The following is a 22,222-nucleotide window of genomic DNA, read 5'->3' as shown; positions in this document are numbered from 1 at the left end:
TCTCAATGGGCTTAAACCAGAACAAAAAAAGTGTACTTAATTTAGGAGCTGAAAGTCTGTCTGTAGTTTGGCACATACAGTACATCACACCATGTAATTTTATAAAAATCAAATAACTTTGCAAATCACTTCAAATATTTCCTTTCTTATTGGTTTTAATCATATTTGAAAGGAGAGAAAAAAATTACAGGATTAAATGAAAGCAAAATGTAATGATTTAGGACTCTTAATTCTCCTGAATGAACATTCCTAAATTTTTGGATCGTGGACCACTGTCAAACTTCAAACATAACAGGGAACCACTATGCAGCCTTCACACCAAACTTTTAATTAAAACCTCTAAATGGATGATATGATACTGCAGATCAGTATCATACCGTGATTGTATGTGTCTGTAGACCACAATCTGGAAACAAATATATTAAAGGATTAATTTTCCAAAAGGGAATGCTAGTCCCTGGGCTTCCTGGCATACTCATTTTACATAGTGAGATATTACACAGTATCTTAGCATGCAAAGTTCTTAAGGCCTCCATTCTATGGGTTTTTAATAGTACAAGTGTGATGTACAAATTTAAGACAGGATTTTTAAATGAAATATCACAATTCAATTCCAGGATTATTAAATTTTAAAAATTATTTCTCCTGGTATCTCCCTTTCAATCTAGACTGCTGGGTTTCAATGTTTTTTTCCATGCAAAATGTCTGGACTTACATCCTCCTTACAATAAAGTACCCATAAAATGTTGACAACGAAGTGATTTCGAAAGATGTCCCTGAAAAGGACAGCCTATGAACAGCAAAAGTTGTACTTGCTTCAGGCTTATCACTACAGAATGTGGAGTATCATTTTGGAATTTAAATATATATACATACCCATATATTATTTTTAACATATATACACAGTATAAAAAATGTTTCACGCATATATGCATATATAAAAGCATTTAGAAGGAAGGAGAAAACCAGAAAGAGACTATATCCGTTTTAATGGATTTCTCTGAGTTTATTGGGGAAGGGGCGTGGGGGAAAGAGAGAGGAAGAGAGAGAGAGAGAGAGAGAGAGAAAGGGAGAGAGGATTGTCCTGAAGCTGGAGCGTGACAAGCGTGACTGCTGTTTTCTGCCCAGCGCCTCAGTGACAGCGCGGGGAGAAGAGTGGTTAATCACCGCATTCTGGGAACCGGGCAGAGAGAGAGGGAGCAACTGCTTTCCGCAACACTTCCTGCGATAAGGGAGCCAGCGCTGGCACACGGACACGGACACACGCGAGAGGCGGCTGCGCGGCGCAGCGCTTCATGCGACTGCAAACGTGACCCGCAGCCCCGCACCCCCGGCACACGGACACGGGCACAGTCAGTGCCTGCGGCTCCGGCCGAGCGCTGCTGCGGCTGCCGGGGCCGGGCGGGAAGGGGAAGCCCCGCTCCGTGCCGGGCAGAGCCCCGGAGCCCGCCCCGCGCCCGCCGCCGGCGCTGCCCGCTGATGCTCGTTCGCGACACGCACCCAGAGAACTTCAGCGCTGAACAAAGGCTGCCGGACTGACGCCGCAGCACAGCTGGGCTTCTATTCATTTTATTTTATTTTTATATTTAAGGGCGATTCCAAGAAAACTTTCGTCGCTCGAAGTCAGCGCGGTACCCGCCGCCCATTCCCTAAGCAGTGTTATTAAGCCTTGAAAAGACTTGCAAAGAAAGTAAACAAGGCAGGGGAGGCAGGACAGGCATTAAGGCCAACACGTCCCGTATCGTCCAATAACTTCCCCTTACATGCCCAGTACAATGCGGGTTTGCTGATCACAGCTTTTCCACTGTACCAGAGCCAAGTGCAGGCAATTACTTACACTTACGTAGACTTTTATAAGAGATAACAGTTATCTCTATTGAAAGGCACAAGCTGGGGGGGGTTTCCTTATTTTATTTTTTTTAATTGTCTTTCATTGCCAAACCGGTTCAAAAATACGCAAAAGGGTTTCTTGTGCGGGGCACTGGCTCCCCCAGCCCTCCGTGGAGCCCCAGACAGAGCAGAACAGAGCAGCAGCTCCACGCTCCACAGAGGAGCGCTTCATCCAGGCCTGGATGGAAAAGCCCTGTCAGAAACCAGCAGAGCGAGCGGGCAACGCCCAGCGGAGGGTCCCGAAACCCCCAGCCCGGCAGTTCGGGGCTGCCAGCGCTGGGCTGGGCACGACGGGGCCGGAGACGGCCGCGCTGGGCCCCTGCCCGCCGCGGGGACGCTTCTCCCGGGCAGGGGCACGTCCCGTCCCGCGGAGCTCCAGCTGATCCCAGCCCACGGGGATCCAGGTAAAGTAAGCTGTGCTGGGCCCTGCTGCCCGTACCAGCCACGTCCCCCTGGTCAAGATAAAGGCAGGAGCGATCTCCGCATTTTTAATGCAAATGAGATGCAGCCCGCAGGCTCTCAGCAAATTGCCAATGCATTGGGGATGCCACTGCTCTTTAGCTTTGTTTCCACATGTGCTGAAAGTTGATGAGTGCTGCTTGTGTTTTCCTTCCCACCATCAAAGGACAAAGCACAGATATACGAAGTAGGAAAACCGATGCTCAAGTAGCACTTACAGACCAGATTGCCGCTGCCGGCATCTTAAGTTGTACCAGTACTTCTACCAGTGCCATTTCACTGGTATTCTGAAATTCATGTTGGATAATCGTAACTCAGAGCCAGAGTATCTCTGAGCAAAAGGAGAATATACTGCATTTATGGAGTTACCATCTCTGCATTCACATTTTAAGCAGAACTATCTGATCCTTATACATTTGAGGGAAAGGATTTCTGCACAGAACATCTATCTGTGGTTATAAACCAGGGGCATTTTACATGCCACAAAAGTACTACATGAGGGCAAATGAAAGAAGGTTCCATTGCCTTAGTATGAACTCACCACAGGTGTGCTTAAAACAGATATTAAAGACATGATTCACTGTAATAAAGACACCCCAAACAACTATTTAAAGTGATTCAAAATACAACATTTGGGGGTGGGGAGGTGATGATACAGTGCACTCTACTTCTCCCCCCCCCCCCCACCAAGAAAATACAAGCTCCAATAATAACAATGACAAATAAATAATAATGATAATGGCACATATTTATACTCTATGCAGAAGCACAGGAGGGTTTTTAAGATTAGTCTCGCTTTCAGTTTCACTCAGCACTGAACTAGTCAGCTTTGCGTTAAAGAGGTGTGGAGTGTTACTTAGGAGTTACAGAAAGTACATCGGCATGTTAAAGAAAAACAGAAAAAACAGTGTCATAACCCATACAGGGAAATGATGGCTAAAACAGAAGATAGGATTCTCACACACCACTCAACACATCTTTTCCTCCTCAAATGCACAACAGACATAGGAACAGGAGCTTCAAATACTTACTAAACTTATGCAGAGAAATAAATGGGTATCAGTTGCGTGACTTAAAAGAGAGGAAAAAGAAGGAGCAAATTTTTCATGGAAGTCTTGAATCATATAAGCTGCTCATTTGCTTCATTCATGTCCTCCTCCTTTCACTGCAATTCAGTGTGAAGAAGGCAGCCTAAACAATATTCATCTTAGAAATCCAAAACATTGCAGAGACCACACTGCAGCAACAGATCTGCTTCACATGCACTGACGTACCTCCTCAACATCTGAAAGAAATTCCAGCTCCAGTCAACCCATAAGAGACATGTTGCCTGACTGTACCTTGATGGTATTGTTTATGAAGATGGTGATTTACACACTCATAATGATTTAAGCAGCTACTTTGCATACATTACAGAGAGAACCTGAAACATGTGACCTGCTTCACAGGGCAGGATTATACCTCTGTTCTTGTTGTGTCATGTGCAACCACATTATTTAGTAGTTAAAGGCAAGCGAGCACTCTGGTATTCTATTGTCCTCACCATGTATGCAGCGCGAGAGCTTCAGCATGCCTCTGAAACCAAAGGTGAGCTTCCCAACTTCTAAAGATAGACAGTTAAATAAATGATATAGTTGTCAAAGGGGCTCAGTCAAATCTACCACACGGTTCTGCCCACTCAGGATTATGAAGTTTGCTGGCAGACTTTTTAGGACAGGAAATCTTTCATGGTGTTAATAAATTTGTAACAATGATCATATTCTTAGGGACTACTCCAATATAAACTTTCATTAGCACTCACACTAGCTCTCACAAAGCACTGAGAATATATGCATGATCATCAGAAGATAGGAATAAACAACAAAAACTGAAATCCTTTTTTCTGATGTTCTCAAGAAAAAAACAAAAACTTTTCAGAAAAATAGAAATTAACATCTGAAGACCCACTGGACTCTGCCTTTCAGCTCCTTCATAATTTTTAGTTGTTTTTATTGATCCATACACTTCTTATGCACAACTCCATTACTGCTTTGATAATTAAAAGATAATTAAATACAAGACAGAGCATGTATCATGCTGGGGAATCACTTAGCAAGTGAACTGTTGTGCTGAAAAGTGGAATTCTTTCTGTCACTCATGGTGCAGTGATACATCAGTAACAGATGCCACGGGAGCTATTTTGGGGATGATCCAGTGGCTTACCGGAGCCACAGAAGACAGCAGAAAAGCATAAGGTTCAGAATTCAAGGGAAGTCCTGCCACAAGGGCCTTCACACTTTGCAAATACATAAAACAAGAGCAATTCACACAGGTTTACATCAGCTTCAGAGCAAGCACAGCATTTCCCACATAGTATGCAATAAAAGATGTCAAAGTCTGACTTTTTTTGATTTAAGAAAGGAAGACTGATGGGTTAAAGGGGAGGTATCTTAGCAGCACCAAGAGTGAAGGCACCAAAGCTCTGATCACAGCTTTGCCACTGGCTCACTAACACTGCTGTTATTTAGGTTCCCTGTGCCCTGGCTCACCCATCAGTACAATGGGTATAATACTTCATCCTGTCCTTAAGAGGCAATTAATGCTTGTAAACTACTCTGGGAACCTTGATTAAAATGCGCTGCAGCTTTGCGATAAGTATTCCCTCTGAAAGAGCACACAAGCTGGGTTTTGAGGGTGGGAAGTACTACCTGACTGCTGCAAAAGAAAAATAATCATTCTGAATGAGATGTATGTGCCTGACCTATGCACATGTGTAGGTGGATCCCTCTTGGATCCACCAAGTATTTTTCTTTCTCCTTTTTTCAGTTACTATGTGTGCATTGCAAAGAGAGGAGCAGTGAGAACAGATAATTATAAAGCTTTTGAAAAGCCCTGGTATTTTCACCAGAGGATCACAGTGGGTCGTCTTCAAGAATTCTGATGCAGAACTCTATGTAATTAAAAACATAATTATTTGTAATACTCCTCAAACCTTGTTTTCATTAAGGAGAGGAGGGGAAAAAAAAGACAGATCACTTTAAATATGAATGCTTTATGAATAAAGATTTTTTTTTAAATTGATGAGCATTCATTTTCCCATACAGTCACATAAAGTCTGAGTAGTTCATGTAAAACATAATTATCAACATTTTAAACCACATTTTCCCCTTGAAAATAAATAAATAAGGACGCCAAAATCTTTTTTGTTCATTAAGAGTCAGATCCAGCAGAAAACATCTGCAGACTTCTAGACCAAGCAAGCCCTGGAAGGCCATGGTACTGGCTGCACCTCGTGCCAACCTCAAAAATTTGGCTGGTTCAGAAAGATTTAAACAAAACAAAAAAAGCCCTGCAGCTTTACATGTCTGGGAATTGTGGAACTGCGTTAGGTTTATGAATAAAGAACAGGGGTGAGAAAAAAAACAACTCCTTTTAAAAAGGAGATCCCTCTCTCCCTCCTGCCCTCCAGCATTCTGGGTGCTAGACGGGGCCTCCTCTCCCTCCCCAGGGACACCATGGACATCAGCAGTTGCAGCCCAAACCGTGGGGTCCACCTGCACGCCCTGCTGCAGAGGGGATGGGGGCCCCAAATCCAGCACTCACCCCCACTTGGCACATTGAGCAGGCGCCCGAGCAGCCAGCTCCCAGCCATGCTCCCAGACATGCAGGAGCTGCCACTGGAAACCCAAAGGAGCGTCCCGGGGACGGGAGCCAGCCTGAGTTGTTCAAAGGACACTGCAGGGCCAGCAGAGAGGGGCAGGCACAGCTCAGGGTGAAGAGCCACTCTTGCGAAGGTGGCCAGGGGACACTGTGCACCAGCAGCCTCTCTAGCCCCATGGAAGAACTGGGCCCTGGGAGCAGCCCAGGATTTCTACCATGGGCTTGAAGAGGCTCCAAGGTGCAGCAGAGGGAAGGAGCTGCAGCTACCGCAGGCAACCAGCAACTCATATTTAGATTTCAGGCTACCCTGAATATGTGTGTGCAAACACCAGAGGGGAGATGATGGCATTGCCAGGGCTGTTTGATGAAATAAAGGAAAAGTTTAGGATGAAGGCCCTGCTACAGCAAGTTCTTTAATTTAATGAAAATTAAAGAACCCGCTGCTAGTGTAGTTGTCACATATTCAGACTTTTCATAGAAATAATGGCTTTTTCTGACTAGTTCTTCACTACATCCCTCTCTGGGAAGCCAAGAAAGCTCCCAATTATTAATGTCACACCTTATCATCTGCCCTATTCGGAGGACCAGCCGACATTTCAGACTGACACCCAGCTCACCTTGTGCAGCTAGCCCTGCGCAGGGAAAAGGACTGGGCAAGTATGCAAAGACTGAGTAACAGTATGCCCATGTGTTCTGCTTAAAGCTATCCCAGAATTTTGGTTTTGCTAGTGTTCATTTTATAGACACCTCCTCAAGAGGAACAGCAGCTGTAGTATGCTGCCTGGGTTAGCAAGAAGTGATACACGCAGAGATATATACTGGATATGTATTAGGAGAGCACAGAGGGACTCTGTGCGATGACCGTGTAACTGCAGACACTCTGCAGGTGTGTATTTACAATCCTATTTATATAGTGCTGAAAGTGGACTACATTAATATACAGTGTGCATGATTCACTGTCATTAGTTCTGCCTTCCAATAATGTGGACCCTATGATAAATAATATCACTAGAGCCTCTCCCATACAATAAACAGACTTGTTAGTTTAGTTATATACACAAAATTTCCAACTGCAATCAGAGATTCTTTTTAAATTATTAAAAGTTCTTGAAGTGAAACCCTTGTTTGAGTTGAAATGAGCCAGTTGACATAAAAAACCAAGAGGAGCCAAGACTTGTCTTTAAAATGAAGAATAAATTTGGTATCTTAAATAAACAGTATTATTCTAAACATGCACTACAATAAACCATGGATTGTAACAAAAGTAGATACAAAATATCATCATATTTATCATCAGAGCTTTATATACCTGTTGGATTACTCCTTTCAAAGCCTTAAGAAATGTACCAGTGTCTTTGAATTAAAATGCACTTTCTTTATGCTAAATCTGTGAAAGTTCTCCTGTGGGAAACACTGAATTCTACATTAATTTTTTTATTAAAAAAAAAGCTTACGCAGCCTCAGAAAAAAATAACCAAGTGGCAAAAATCCCAACTTTGTCCATTCAGCCTTTGATTCTGTCTTTGCCTTAATAAAATTGTTGACAGAAATTAAGCTAATCTTTGCAGCAACTTTTTCATCTTTCTGTAAAACCGAGGAGTTTAACTAGCTGTAGTTCCATCAACCCTGATATGCAGCTCGCTATAAAGATGAGATCCTTGTCATTTTTTTTGTCCATGTCTAACATTTAAGGAAGAAAAAAAATTTTAAAATAAAATCCATTTAAACTCTAAATTTTGGCTACAAAACATCTCAGTAAGACACCAAGATACTGTCTCTCACAAATCAAAACAGTAGCAGTAATGCCATCTGTAAACTCAGAATTAAAGAGCCAGCATTTTCTATACAACTGTAAAAAGTATTTTTAAAACGCTTTTTAAAAAACATTTTGCTCATTCTATAGCATGGGCACTGAAGGCTATAAATAAGTGGATTAGTAAGTAAATTCACTAGAATGACTCCTGAGGTAACTCCGTAAAAGCTGAAGCGCTTGCTGCTAGTAGTTAATGGGATAGCCCAGCTCCAAGTCAGAAAGAGCAAAATATCTCCCTTTCATTAAAAGAGTAGGGAGGGAAGCTATAAAAGGTACACAATTAGTTAGCTTTGCAGTGATTGATTCAACAACTGCAAAGCCAAAAACAACTTTAGGCACTTAACCATGAAACTGTCAGGTCTCTATGCTTGACGATAAAGCGTCTATAAAGTAAACATTAAGTTCTGTGTTTTTTCTACGTGCATATTCCATCATGAGACAATGATTACCAAAAAATCACCAGGCAAGCTCAGCAGAGGCTTCCTATACCTTATTCCCCCTAACAAAGAGGTAAGATGTGCCCAGATTCCCTTCCTTTTCCTTACTGCCAGCTCTAGTAAGACAGTTCATACTGTTCCCTAAAACCTGACTGAAGGGACTGAAAATCAGATTGAAAATCTCTTCCCCAAGGAGGGGACGAGTTCATTGCAATAAGGGAGCTTTAAGGATGAGGGGACCTCTATACTAACCACATCCTATCCATATCAAGGCAAAAGCAGGCAGCAGCTCTTCCTCAGACCAACTCTCCCAAGGAAGCAAATGAAAGCTCTGCACAAGTAAGGAATGCAAAAGTGTAAACTTTATCATCTCTTTTAAATAAACTCCAAAATTGAATAACTATCAAACAAATTGAAAAAGACCAGAAAGGTGACAAAAGAACAAATCAACATATTTCTCTGACCTGCAAATATTTAATTCAAGCACATTCTTCTTCCAAACAAGATGCCTGTGAGTGTTTTGATGGCTGCTCATAATCAAATGTGTCACTTGCAAAATTACAGTGTTCGAGAAGGGTAATGGGCAACGAAAAATGTTTTTTTGCTAGAAGTATGTCACAAGCACATCTTTTAGTTACCTCAGAATTGCACAGGACTTCACTTCATTCCTTTGCACTGGATGCATGTGGGTTGCTTCATAGAAATATAACTGCAGTAATCTGCTTGACAGTAAACAGTAATCAGTAAACACTATTTACTGAGCAGATACGTGTCCCTGCTACTCCTTCACTTTACCTATCCTCTGTCTCCATCTTCCACTCTCAATCCTCTTGCTCTCAGAAATGTTAGAGGGGGAAATAAATAAATACAGGTAGTGAAACAGTGAAATCCCATAGCTGGCAAGGTTTTCCTCTCTGAATGGACAAATTCTTAACTCCATGCAGCTCCAGACATTGAAGGATTAGATCCTAACCAGGGAAAACACAGGAAAATGGTAATAAATATTGCATGGTAATCCACAGGAACTTTGGTCCCAATGTGATTTTTCTACAGTCCTACGAAAAAACAGCATTACAACATCCATAATCTCAGCTCGTATATCAGAGCACTCTCTCCATTCTCCTTGCCCTTTCTTCTTTCATGCAGTGTATTTTCTAAGAAAATGTACTTTTTCTGCAAAAGTGAAGTCAATGCAGTCCTATTCCAGACTGAAAGCAGCACAGCAACTCTGTGAAAACTACCATAGACCATCACACTGCACAGATACAGGTGAGGAGTGAAGGGTTTATGGCAGCATTACTCTGGTAGGGACTAATCTGAAATTCCTTCTGACAAAAGAAGTCACAGTTTGCTGGAGAGAAAAAGGAAATTATTTGTATTCATGTGCAGTAAGAGCACTTCGTGTCATAGTGGATTTTACAATATCTTCGTTCTCTTTCTATTCAGGCATATGTCTTTTTAGCAATAAATTCTGAAGACCCATGAAGGTAAAACTTGCGAACCATGAGTCTCATTCACCCAATTAAAATAAATTCCACAGGTGCTGTTTCTTTCTCTCTCTATTTTTTAAGCTCCTTGCCACTGTCAACTAGCCACTATCATGCACCACTATAGATACAAAAATCTTCTAAAATGTCAGCTTTTCAGATGCTTAATTTTGTCCTATTCAGGTAAAATGTTTTGCAGCGTAAAGTTCAGCAGAGCTGCCAGGTCATCTTTCTTAGTAAAGATTTTCATATGCGCAAATAAAAATTGAGGAACGACTGAAGAAAAAAACCCTAGACAAACAATTTTAAATGTTTCTTAGATAATGCAGTACCACAACAAATCTCCAAGGAAAGTTAAGCTGAGACTGCCATGAACACCAAATAAATCTGCACCACTGGGATATTTAAGGTCCAATAAATCTTACTTTCCAGTGTTTTAAAACTCCAGAAGATAGTTTTGTGGCTCTAGACTCTGTCTGCCTACAAGCTATCAACAGAGACCTGCCATTTGTGAGAAATATTTTCAGAATATACTCATGTTTGTTGAACTACCAAATTATGAAAACTTTTATTAAAAAAAAGAAGAAACCACAAACACACATATACATACATAAAAACCAACCAAACAAGTTACTTTCTTCTGTTTGTATGAAAATGCTCAAGAAAGTTGGTCAAAAATGCCCATATTTCCAATTCAAATTATTATTAATTTTTTTAACTATCTTTTGTTGCAGTTAAAAATATAAAGCCAACAACTAATTGCAAAAAAATAAAATGCAAAGCAGTAAAACTCCTCACAAAAGAGCCAAGGGTTAACATCAACCTAAGAAATCACACATTGTGCAATTTATTTGATATTGTTAAAAATACTAACTGCTGAAAAAAAAAATCAGATGTTATAAAAAAACATTTTATGTTCTATGCTGCAACTGTCTGCAATTTGGTTATACCAAAAGCACATTTTGTGGATTACGAAAGTCACTGCGTCCCTTGGCCTGACAAAAACACCCTGATGGCATGGCATGCAACCTTGTGAGGGCATTAGAGCCTGCTTCCATAGAGATGTACCCGTCATACCAGACCTTCAGTCCCTATTTCTTCACAGCTGTCCTCCACTGCCATCTCTACAAGCCTTTCAGAGAGAAGTTGGTGAGGACAAGATAAAAGCATGCCCGTGAAGCCAGTGAGAAGCAGCAGGGCTCATAAGCAGGTGCATTTCCTAAACCTACTTTTACTTTTCATTCTCCTTTGGGAAATGAACTGTTTTCCAACCACAATAATCACTTTGAAAGGTGACAAACCAAATGTGGTCCTGTTGAAGGGCAGCTTCATGCAGTGAAATACTCCTTTGACCATCCCGAGTGGGGCAACAGAAAAGCAAGGTGGCACCTTACAAAATATTGTTACTGTGTCCTTAGTCCAGCGAAGTGCTGTAAAGTACCAAACTCTAGTTAAAGTGTAACATGAAGTCCCAAAAATCACAGTTCCCTCTTGGTAAGCTGCAACAGTTAGAGGTTGCCCAGTGAGGACTGGATCTTACTCTAGATGAAGCTACAAGAAGTTTTGTCCCTTCCAAGTACAGGGAGAGATCAGAACCATAATCAGAGGGATTAATCAATCTTTGGTGGTATCTAAGTTTCTGCCAGGCTGACAAACAAAGCAGGTTAGATTCACTTTTCCAAAAATTTGCCAAAAAAACCCCATCCTAAACATTAAAAAAAAATCATCAAGTTATGCTAAACTTTGTTTTTCTGCTAGCAAGCCTTGTGTCACAAACAACTGAAAGACAGTGATGCAAAATGGATTCTTGCCTAGATTTGTAAATTTTTCCAGGAGTTGTAATATCCTGCATTTGATGACATCATGAAACCAGCAAGTAAAAGTTGGTTTTCAATTTGTTCTACTTTTCCCTCATTAGTGTCTGTGTCAGAAACAGAATAAGAACCCTCATTAAGTCACATTAAATTCTTTAAACTCATTAAGGGCTCAGAGAAAGAACAATACAAACACTGGTGTTTTTGTAAAAAAATTATGCAACACAGATGGACTTCCATGTCCATGTATTTTTAGAATGGATGTATGTGCACAGGGCAGCCGAAGAGAGTGATCTGCATGAGGGAGAAACAGAGTAGCAGCGGCAGAGCACACCTTACATATGACAGAATGACACCGAGGTAGAAATGAATTATGCACAATCACTTCTGACCTGATATTGATGAGGCACTTCACGCTTTGTATCGTGAATTCTGGCAGAGCTGGACTCAGTGCCATACTCCACACAACTTTTTAACTAACGATTCTTTGGGACTTTCTACGGGGAAAAGACAACCTTGAGGGCCACGCAGCCAGCAGCAATCAAGTGGCAATCAAATTTTTTATCCACAGACTACTTTGATTGCAGCTGCTGTAGCCTAACATACTATCTGATTGCAGTTGAAGATACATCTACTAGTCATGCATATGGACTTACACAGAAGATACAGGTGTGTGCAGAGTTTCAACAGTCTTGGAGAATATCTCTGGGTGTGCAAAGGGTGGGTATTTGTTAGAAGATTTATTGTAGCTGAATGACTCAGATATATAAGCTGTTGATAACTTCTGATCTTACCCCCCATAAGACTGGAAATATGAGCTCAATGCCACAAAATTATTTACATTCCTACAGTATGCTCAAACAACTATTACAGGATTAATTTAATCCATTACATTATTTTTTTTCATGATAGACATAACATGCAAATAGGAGTTTAGTTCTAAAGAAAACTCCAGATCTGAGGAACATAAAAGGAGACTAATTGGATGGCATAAATTTCAGATGGCTGTAGGAGGCCACAGAAAGAAAACAGTATATACAGTAGATGGGAGACATGAGTTAATGTTTCCTCCTTCCTACCACTGTAACAGCTGAAATGAGAGGTGGGAATTTTACTGAGGGCCCCCAGATTTCAGCCTCCAGAGCTGGGTGCCTGGGCAGCATGGGCAGGCAGCCTCTGTTCAGCAGCTCTCCTCTCCCATTGCTCCAGCAGAGGCAGATACTGTTTACCTGCAAGGCACATGGTAAGGCTAATCTATTTAAGCTTTTCCCTCAGGTATTTGGGGCAAGGTTTAGTTTATTAATTGTGTATGTGCATGTGTGTCCATATCTATCCGTGCAGGAGGAAAAGGCTCAGCAATGATCAACGTGTACTGCATTTTTGGTTTGTACTCTGTAACTGCAGCTGGCCAACGTCTGCTGAGTGTATTTAATACACCTAACACTGAGAACTCTACATAGAAAAGCAAACTATGTTCAAGTTCAGAAAATGGACTTATCTTTCTTTCATTAACTGAATTCATGAAGCAAAGTTTCACCTGCATAATAAGTTTTTATGTTACACATCTCACAGCTTCTGCCTGAAGAGTGGTGTGTGAGAAAGTCAAGAAGACTCATATGTTGGAAACACTGAAACCCTTCACCCCCAAAGAAAATTCCTTTATCCTAACTCATTTAACTTTCATTAAACCACATCTGAATATAGGAATTTTAGGCACTACTTAACTTCAGTATCTACTTCAAACGTTTTTAGGTGAGTTGAGATTTTGTTTTTTAAAATAGTCCCTGTAATGTCACTGGGATATCCAAAACCAGTCTGCAAGGTATTTGGGTAGGCAGACCATGCCTTTTTTCCCCCCTCTTTTTAATTAACTACTATCAAATATTCCCTTGTGCCTTTTTTTTTTTTTTTTTTGTGAACCACCAACCTGTGTGTTTAATTTTTTAAGTTTCAGTATGTACTTCAGACTGCAGACTTTGCAAAGTAGGTCAGGAATACCCCAAAGGATACACATTTGAAGGCTACAGATAGCAGAACACACCATTTACGGCTTTGTATATACACATACATACACATTCTATATAATATAGGTAGATAGATTCAAATGATTTAAACACACTACATCTATACTGTATGTTTCAAGAACATTCAGATATTTACACTGTTAGATCACATCATTTAGACTCACTCATTTTAGACTAACTCTAGTGCCAGCTGCCAAAAAAAGGTATAGAAATCAAAATATGTTACCTTTGTTCAAACAATACTGCTGTTCATTATATAATAGAAACTGTCATGCTTAATCTTCCAGGAACCAAGAACTGGTACATTCTTGGATCAGAGGTGGCTTGAAATGGTTTGAGGCAAAACTGAAGCGCACTGTTTAAGTAAATCTTGCTGATAAACATTGAGTGCATTGATGATTTTTAGCATCATCTTTTACGGGTGTTTTTTCTCAGATCTAATAATAAAAATGCTGGAATATTTTCAAAATACAGAGTATTGTTAAGTGTAATGGGGGATCTGAAAAGGATGCTTGAGAATAGACACCACGAAGAAGTAAAATGTGCCTATAAAAATTACACGTTGACTTTGAAAATACACCAAAACCTAATTTTTCCTTGAGCGCTCTCAGTATTGTCCAAGTATCTCAATGCCTCCTGTGGGTACGACGCTACAGACTGTGATTTTCATTTTCCATTAGAGATGAAAAAATTGAATACAAGCAGCATTCAAAAATATGTCTCCATCATGATACAGAGAAATAAAAAAAAAAAAAATTGTAAAATGCCTTAAATTCTTGAGAGTTGGACCCTTTTAAAATCATATTTCAACCTGGGAAATTGATAAATTAAAAATACGTACACTTCACTTATTGAGAAAAATCTCTTTTACAGCATTACTACTCCAGGACTTCTTCAGATTTTTAAGCATTTTACAATTTCATCTTAAACAACATGGATTATACAGTATTCATCAGGCAGACACAATCTTCCTCACAGACAGACACAGACACACACAACTCTGCAGAGGCCAATCCTGCAGCTTTTACTGAATCCAAAAGTCCTCCTGATGACAGTGAGTATTTTTCAAGAATGGGAACTGAAGGATCAGGCCCCAAAAGTGCTTATGAAGATGAGATATAACTTCAACAGATTGAATGTTAGATTAAATCTAAAGATTGAGGCAAGACAAGTCTGGGGTTTAAACCCTAGGGAGGATTGACATTTAAAGTGTTGCCACTGAATTATAGCTCTCCACATTGGGTGGGGTAACCTCCTACTGGGTGGAGTGTCTCCCCTAAAGGAAGGGAAAACTGGCACAAGCCAACTCAGTCTTTGAACAATTTTCCTACTTGCCAACTTATGAAGTCGTCCTGACGTCAACTTCGTCAAGGAAGTCTATTGCCCAACTCCATCTTTTACTGTAGAAAGTTTGCTTGTGCTCAAAACCCAAGCAGATGTAGAAAAGAAATTAAGGAAAAGAGACAGAAAACCCTGAACAAAATAAAGAAATGAGGAAAAAATGTGTTGACTGGATTTCACGGTTATTTTTAAAAATCCTTTTGTTGGGTTTTCTTGTTTCTAATATCAAGTTAATACAAATAGATACAGATCACTCGAAACTATTACTAAACATATTTTAAAATCTCATTTAGCTTTAAGACAAGGGGTGGAGAAAGCACAGAAAGTGGACACTGAAAGATAAGATCTCTTATGTGTTCTGCAATGGCTAGTTAGTATCTTCCTAATCAGCGTCACTAACAGGTGTAAAACACACTCATACTAGGAAAATAATATTCATTGAACAGCCATCAAAGGTATGTTTAACATACTATTTCTCTCTGCATCAAAATAAATTGTTTCTCTGAAAGAAGGAGTCAGGTGCTGGACAAGGCAGAAGGAACACTGAGGGGAATAAAATTAAAGCAAAACAAAACAAAACAAAAAGGATAAAGCATCTCAAAGTGCCCATGGTGGGGGGGGGGGGGGGGGAAGTAAAAATCAGAAAACAGTTTAAGTTACCGTAACCTGAAATGCACCAGCCATCACAAAGAGCAATTGGAGAAATCCAGCAGAGCTCAGCAGGAAAGATTTTTAATAACAGATTGAAAAACAAGAATAAAAATAACTGCATCAACAGGGCCTTTCTTCCTCAGGCCACAAGCCCGTTTTTACTTGATATTTAAAAAAAATGCAGTTTGGCCACTAAAACCAATCCAGAACATTATTAAAAGTTAAAAGCTACCAATTACTTCTGTCTGTTCTTTTAAAGCAAAGTTTGGCATTACGTCAGTTGGTTTAAAGAAAACAAGAAAGAGAGAGAGAAAGAAGGAGAGAAAGTTTCCTGCTTGTATAAATTAAACCACCAGGGAAGGTGTCTAGCCACTTGTAAAGCATTTATTACAGGTTTTTAAAGGGCTAGTAACATTTTAAAAATTAAATATTTTAAAATAAATTTAAAGGAAAAGAGTAAAGATGATCTGAGCCTGGAAAGAAAGCAGACTTATGAGAAATTAGACATGCATCAACTGAAGCTAAGAAAGTAAAAATTACTATTAGGACTAAACTTTGCAATTCAAAACAATTCTATTTTCAAGGCAGAAAGTCTTATTGTAGCTGCTGTACTCACACACATCCCTTACGAGACAGAAAAGTTCCACCGAACTTTATGGGATGGAACCAAGAGGGTTCTGCAGAAACGTCCTACGGAAGCGCCACCCGTGGCAGCGACGCAATCTTATGAAGCATTTTCTTTCAACAGCTTTTCTAAATCCAGATACAGAGATCCCCAGCAGGAACTAGATTCCTTAGTTAATGCAGCAGGACCACATTAAAAATCACTGATAGAACAATTGGCAATTTCTGTTAAATTTTAGATGTATTTTTCACTGGCGGTGTTATTATAAAATTTTAAAGAACTACTTTAAAGGTACTAGAAAATAAGAATCTGATAGCACAGAACATGAATAAAACATAATGGCTATAAGTTTCTTACACACAGCTGTGCCAGTTCACCTAAATCATAGTCTTCTAAACCCCATGGTGCCAAATCAGAGGCTCCTCTGACTCCAGACAACACGTCAAGTGGAGTGGTGTTCGGTTGTGCAACGCTTTTGTGTGTGACAAAATGTCCACTGGGGATTTAAATCGAGACTAGGGGAGCTATCCTCCCATTGCTCCGTGTTTCATTTGAGCCTTGGTCTGCATGACAAGAAGTCAAGAGTAATATGCCAGCACTTTCCTCCCCTCCCTGTGCTCCTCTGCCCCAGCAGCGTTTCTTGCGTTCTGGGCACATGTACAACTGGCGAAGGAGCTGCATTCTGGAAGGCCCTTTATTGATTAGGTGCAAAATAACATCAAGGAGTGAATAATAAGCATAATCTGAAAAATGTAGTTGCATGTCTTGCCCTTGTAAACATTTACTATTTAATGGTGTAATTGTACTTTAATCCTTCACATCATCTAACTCTTTGTGCTTTTCTTTTAATTAGCAACCCACAATCCAAAAAAAGCAAAGCCTAGAAAGTTTGTATGTACCATAAAAACTGAAGTGCAAATAGTTTTAAAATTATCAAATATTCTCTCTTTGGATGTAAGCTTATCTTTTAAAGTCAAAAGAGAACTTCATTGGCACAGGGCAAGGAAAAAAAACTCCATAATTCATGACAATACCAAGAAAAAAGTTCTTCTTCAGAAGGACTGGAAAGGGCACCTTTATTTATCTTCTGGACAGACAAAAATAATAGAACCTAGACCAGATATGCTGTAATTAATGTATCCAAAGGTCAACAGGCAATGGTATTTATACAATAAATGGGTGCAGACTACGCTGGTTATAGTATTAATCACCAGTATTTGAAAATAGCATTGTTTTCTTACTAGGTAAGAACTTGAGAAAGTTTCAGAAACAAAAGGAAACCCTTTTCTCTTTTTTTTTCCTCATACCTGCCTGCTATTCTTTTTACCCAACTGTTTTTTAACTCACGAGGTATATAATATTTGGGACAAATATATCCAAGTTTACAGTTGCCCGGGACTGCCAAAAACAGACCCAGACTACCTCACTAGTTGTGTTGAGGAAACTAAATTAAGTAAGGGCAAACACCAACTGGAAAGTTGTCAGTTTACTGAATGAATGGCTTCATTTTACACACCAGTTAGAATACCTTAATCAGAATATATTTCTGTTCAAGGCCAATACTTTCACTACCAGGTGGCAGTTTGTTCTACTTGAAGCTGCATTGAAAATGTAATTCATTTCCACTATACTTTCACCTAACAAAAAGGGTTGTCAGATTCCCAGCCTATCATGTTTAAAAATATTTAACCATAAACTTTCTCACAATGTTATATTTGGTGCTACCCACAAACCTTTATTAAAGCGATACTGCCGGTGTGGCTTCAGTTAAGATCTGAGAATGTTTCTATTAAGATTATTACATTAAAATATTGTCAAGAGTTTGTAAGAAACATAAATATTCATACACATACAGCCCCCCCAGCCTTAGAAAGAAAGTTCCACATAAAAAGAAAAATTTAAATACGTACCAAAAGTTGCCTGGTTGTAATTACATTTTGGGTTTTTTCCTAAATGTCTCTGCTAATTTTTTAACTCTTTCGCACTGTAATGTAAAATAGTTTTATTTCAAAGCAACTGGCTGATAAAGTGCTAAAAGAGGTAATTCGCATGAACAGAAAGTAATTAGTCATTGTTTGCACAATGCTTTGAAAATACAAAACCCAATGTGTCAACTAGCATTAAAATATAATACAATTGGAATACACAGATTTGACAAGAAACAATTGCATGTCACAGACACTCCAGTCCACAGACAAGAATTAGTACTTTGCTGTTATAAATGCAGTATCACGATATGTGGATAAGAGCGTTCTTTACACTCAGCCACACCATGCACGATAATAGTGTGGACCATGAAAGTTTACTACAAATGCTAGAGAAGATATTATTGAAAATAATCCTGCTAGGGATTCATCAAATGTTAGTCAATTTACTCTCACTGATAAAAATGTAAGTCAACCCATAAAGCTACCATATAAATTACACTAAAAATGCATTAAAAACATGAAAGGATAACCTGGCTGCATCGCGTTTGATGCCCAAAGAAGTCTCAGATCTGTGAAGTTGTCATTTACATTCTTTTCCTTTATTAACAGTGCTATGAAAAAAAAAAAAAAGCCATGCTCTCACAAGCAAAGACTGCTCAGTGTCATTTGGAGTCTGTTTTAGAGGATCACAGGCAATACATGTAAACTTAAAAGCTGATGCAACTCTGCCCTTTACTTACTTTGTTGTGACTACGTATATGCAAAGTTTAAAACAGAGAAAGTTATTATACGCAACTAAAAAGAAAAAGCGATAATCAGACAGAACAGGGTGGATTAGGAACTGACTGTTTTTTCATGTCTAATCTCCCTTGATTTTAAAAAGGTGAAGCAGATTTCTGTTGTCACAGTCTGAGGATAAACTAGTATACAGGCACTGATGCACTACTGAACTTCAGAATCACTGATTCTTTGCGGCAAACCTCAGGTATATATTATTCAAGAGGAAAAAAGAAAAATACTTTTTTTTTCCCTTTACAGAGAAAGGTTCCACTTGTTTGGTTTGACCATATTATTAACAGACTTTCATTCAGTGGTTAAAATAGAAAGAAAAAAATCTTTCAAAGTGTTGATATCATTTCCAGACAGTCCTGTCAGCATCACAATTTACAGGAAATAGTTGATGTTCTCACACAAACCGTGTGTTTACTCATAGACCCAGAGTACTTAAAAAAAAAAAAAAAAACAACCTTCACTCTTTTGGAGGTTTTTTTTCAAATGTCACTCTGGTGGAATATCTGAGAGCTGTCTAACCTAACACACAGATTGTGAACATGAGGCAAACACAGACTGCAGTTCAGAAGACTACTGTAACTTTTATTCTCATTTTGTCCACGTCAGGAACTGTCTCTTACCACTACTTTCCTTTGCTGCCCCTTGCATTTTTAACTCTGACAGTCTTCTCTAAATGTTCAACTTTTACTAAAACCAACAGGAAAGTAACATGATGCCACCAACGTCCACAGGATTCGGCTGCGCGTAGTTGAAGACAGCCCAAATGACAAAAAAGTTTGATGGTTCCTTGAGACACTTTACTGAACTCAATTAAATATAACCTGAGACGCATTAAATTATTGTCTCTTTCGATCAACATTCAAAACGGGCTGCGTAGTGTAAGAGCAGTGAAGGCAGCATGGGCTGCAGAGCAGCTTACATTTTCTTTACTAGACAATCTTTCCCCCTCGGAAGGGACTTGTCGCCTTGGCTCCCCAAGAGTGCTGGGGTGAGCCGTCTCCTGCTCTGCCAGGCAAGGTGCTCGCACTGGCGGAGAAGAAGGGATGGAGGGAAGACGTCTCTCCAGCTTATCACTTAGTCAGCTTAGCTCAGTCAGGGCACTGGAGAAGTTTGCCATTTGCAGATAGAAAACACAACCGGTCGTGGAAAAAAAAAAAGATAAAGGAGACTAGCGGGCCCCACTAGAACCCGCGTAGGAGTGCCGGGGTGTCTGAGCTCCGTGATTTGCAGCAGGGAGGCAGATAAACAAAGCCCCCGAAATGTCAAGCCCCCTCGGGGAGCCTCTCGTGTCCCAGGGCAGCGCGCAGCGGCCGCAGTCCCCGGGCCAGACCCTGCGCTGCCCCGGACCCACGATCGCCCACCCCGGCCCCGGCCGCGGAGCGCCCACCGCAGCGCAGCCCCTCCAGCCCCGGCCTCGCCTCCATTCATCGCTCCCTTCGGAAAGCCACACGCGGGTGGCTGCAGAGGGGGCAGCCCCCGCCGCAGCCCCCGGGCCGGGGGGCGGGGAGGTGAGACGCTCCACGAAGTTGTGGCAGGCAGGGAGAGCCGGGCGCGGGGACGCAGCGGTGGCAGTGGGGCTTCTCCTTTAAGAGGGAAAAGTTTTACGTCTCTCTGTCTCTGATTAAAAAAAAAAAAAAAAAAAAAAAAAAAAAACCTAAACAAAAAAAAAAAATCACCACCACCACTATGCACTATGTCGCCTGCTACCCCGGCACGACCGGGAGGGATCGCAAGCCCTTCTCCCGGAGCAGCACCGCTCCGCACTCGGCCTCTCCCGATGTGTCCCAGGGAAAGGAGAGGAAAAATAGGAAGGGAAAAAAATTAAAAGGGGAAAAAAAAGGAAAAAAAAAAAAAAAAGAAAAAAGTTTTTCCCAAACTTACTACTCTTCATGATGGTGTCTCTGTGCCCCGTTTGTCATGATCCCCATTAAAACTTCCAGCAGCGGCAGGAGCGGCAGGACTGTGCGACTGCAGCCCATCGGATGCGAACCCTCTGTGCTCGTCTTCTACTTCCACCCCCCGCGTCTCCCTTCCCCTCCCCCCGAGCGCCCCGGTGCCGGGGAACCGGCGGCCGCGGAGATAAGGCGCGGAGCGGCGCGGAGGGGAGGGCAGAGCAGAGCCGCACCAGCCCGCGGCCGCCGCCGTTCCCCTCCCCGCCTCCGCGCCGGGGGGCTGCTCCCCCTGCCCGCCGCCGCCGCTGAACTTGACCCTCCCGACTCCAGCGGGGCTACCGCCGTTTTGAAGTCGCCAATTTCCAGCCATCACACATGGCTTTGACCCTCCGGCGGGGGGAATGGGGGGCGCGGGGGGGGGGGAGGGGGGGATGCACCGAGAAAAGACTGTGAAATCCGAGCAGCCCCCGTTGCCTGGGATTATGCCCACCCACCCGCCGCTTTTGTTGTTGTTGTTGTTGTTGTTTTTATTTTTTTTGGGGGGGGTATTTTGGGGGGAGGGGGCGCACCCCCGCTGCCCCCCCGGGCACACGCCACGCTGCCGCGGGCGCCGCGCCCCCGCCCCGCGCGCGCCCCCCCCGCGCCCGCCGCCGCCGCGCCGCCCCCGCCCGGCCCGCCGGCCGCGGCGCCCTCCCCGCCGCCCCCGCCCGCGCCCCCCCGCGCTTACCTGTTGATTAACCGGCAGCAACAGCCCCGGCAGCCTGGAAGATGGTGGAGCCGCGGCGCGAGCCATGAACCGTCTCCTGCTGCCGGCGGAGTTGGACGCGGATTATGTGGCGGTGGCCGGGGAGTGGGGGGAGCGGGGGGCCGCGGCGCCGCTGCCTCCCCCCTCGGCCCCGCTCGGCGGGGAGGGGGCGACGGGCCCGCCGGCGGGCGGTGCGGTGCGGCGCGGGGGCGGGGGCGCGGCGGGCCGGGGGGCGAGGGCCGGGGCACGGCGCGGCGGCCCCGCCGGCAGCGAGGCGGCGGCCTGGGAGCGCGGGGCGGCCGGCGCGTTATCGGGACTGTTATCGCTTGTCAGGACCTCCGTCTCCCCGCATTACGTCAGTTTCAAGACACCAACACTATTAATATCAAAGGAGCCTTCGCGGAGGAAAGCGCCACCCCAGACGGAGCGCCCTTAAAGAGACAGTGCAGGCGGCCCCGCCGCGCGGCCCGCGCCGCCCCCCGCCGCCGCCTCCGCCCGCCGCCGGGCCACGGCCACGGGCAGCGCGGGCCGGGCCCGCCGAGCCGGGCGAGCTGAGGGGGCGCGTCGCCCCGCGGCTGCGGGGACTTGCGCTGAGTTGGAGCAGGGATAGCCGCAGGCCACAGGCGCGCCCCCAGCGCGGCCCGCGGGCGGCGGCTGTGCCCGCGGCTGTCACTGGGACCCGCGG

At 42.6% G+C, this 22,222-nt stretch overlaps 1 protein-coding gene across 3 annotated transcripts in view; it reads right to left on the bottom strand.

The window, feature by feature from the left end:
- The window catches only part of TRPS1 (transcriptional repressor GATA binding 1), a 206,694-nt gene extending 185,008 nt beyond the window's left edge, over nt 1-21,686 (bottom strand). For 2 of the 3 annotated variants that reach the window (XM_066548157.1, XM_066548171.1), the window contains exon 1: nt 21,520-21,686. The gene's annotated coding sequence lies outside the window, so the exon portion shown is untranslated. Of the gene's footprint in view, nt 1-20,781; nt 20,935-21,519 lie in introns of those variants that run through there. The other variant, XM_066548164.1, reaches the window with a different exon arrangement.
- Nucleotides 21,687-22,222: the final 536 nt, after the last annotated feature.

The sequence above is a fragment of the Molothrus aeneus genome, chromosome 1 (assembly GCF_037042795.1).
Source record: "Molothrus aeneus isolate 106 chromosome 1, BPBGC_Maene_1.0, whole genome shotgun sequence".
Lineage (NCBI taxonomy): Eukaryota > Metazoa > Chordata > Aves > Passeriformes > Icteridae > Molothrus > Molothrus aeneus.
Note: the sequence above shows the minus strand (reverse complement) of the source record. Positions and strands in the feature narration are given on the sequence as shown.